Here is a 1,498-nt window from a genome sequence, read left to right on the forward strand (position 1 = left end):
TAATGATTTATGGTAATTAAGATAATTAGGTTTATTAATGATTTATGGTAATTAAGATAATTAGGTTTATTAATGATTTATGGTAATTAAGATAATTAGGTTTATTAATGATTTATGGTAATTAAGATAATTAGGTTTATTAATGATTTATGGTAATTAAGATAATTAGGTTTATTAATGATTTATGGTAATTAAGATAATTAGGTTTATTAATGATTTATGGTAATTAAGATAATTAGGTTTATTAACGGTTTATGGTAATTAAGATAATTAGGTTTATTAATGATTTATGGTAATTAAGATAATTAGGTTTATTAATGATTTATGGTAATTAAGATAATTAGGTTTATTAATGATTTATGGTAATTAAGATAATTAGGTTTATTAATGATTTATGGTAATTAAGATAATTAGGTTTATTAATGATTTATGGTAATTAAGATAATTAGGTTTATTAATGATTTATGGTAATTAAGATAATTAGGTTTATTAACGGTTTATGGTAATTAAGATAATTAGGTTTATTAACGGTTTATGGTAATTAAGATAATTAGGTTTATTAATGATTTATGGTAATTAAGATAATTAGGTTTATTAATGACTAAGCTCTTTTTCAGGATATTAGGCATAATATCAAGTGTGGATTTAATGAGTGATTTTGTGGAATGAACGGGATTCGAATTTGGAACCTTCAGATTTTCAGTTGGTTTTGTAAACCACTTTGTTAAAATAGGATAAATTTATTAAGATTTTCAAGTTAATAATTGTGGTTTGGTGATGAAGCCGTTCAGAAACTTTTCATAGTATTTTTAAAAGTTAAATTCTCCAAGCAATCTAATATATTTTGTGTACTACATATGTGGTGCGTTGGATTTTTTTACTGCCCACCTTTTAAACGTTGTGCTGCAGCTTACTATGGTAGGAACAAAGTAAATAATACAATTTGTAGACACGCATTAGCCAGCATATCCCAGCAGAAATAAGACTGGGTAAGCCACGTCGCTCTCATCCCTCTTCTACCTTGGAATCTGTCATTGGCCAACATTTAATCAAAAATCCAGCTTGTACTAATGCATATAAAATGGACTGTGTTAAAATCTTACACCGGGCTGCCTCTCAAAATCATTTAAAGATTTTAGAGTCAGTCTCGATTATTTCATGTGGGCCCTCTCTCTGTCGACAGAAGGATTTCATTAAATCATTAGACTTGCTTGGAGATATATTTTAATCATTCCCATACCCCCTCCCTCTTATTTGTATATACACTTTATATAATAGTATATATATTATTATACATGAATTTCCATTCGCTTTTTTTTACTTGTATATCCCTGAGTATTTGCTCTTTCGTGATAATTTAATTCGTTTTTTGTATTTCTGTGTTATACCAACGATTAACTTCTGATGAGTTTGTTGGTGAAAAGGGCCCCTAGGGTTTTTCTGTGTGTTATTAAAGCGCTATATAAGTTTTGTACCATTAAAGTTATTCAAATCTAAA

Source organism: Euprymna scolopes, chromosome 8 (assembly GCF_053919585.1).
Source record: "Euprymna scolopes isolate OS-2025 chromosome 8, ASM5391958v1, whole genome shotgun sequence".
In the NCBI taxonomy this organism is placed as follows: domain Eukaryota; kingdom Metazoa; phylum Mollusca; class Cephalopoda; order Sepiida; family Sepiolidae; genus Euprymna; species Euprymna scolopes.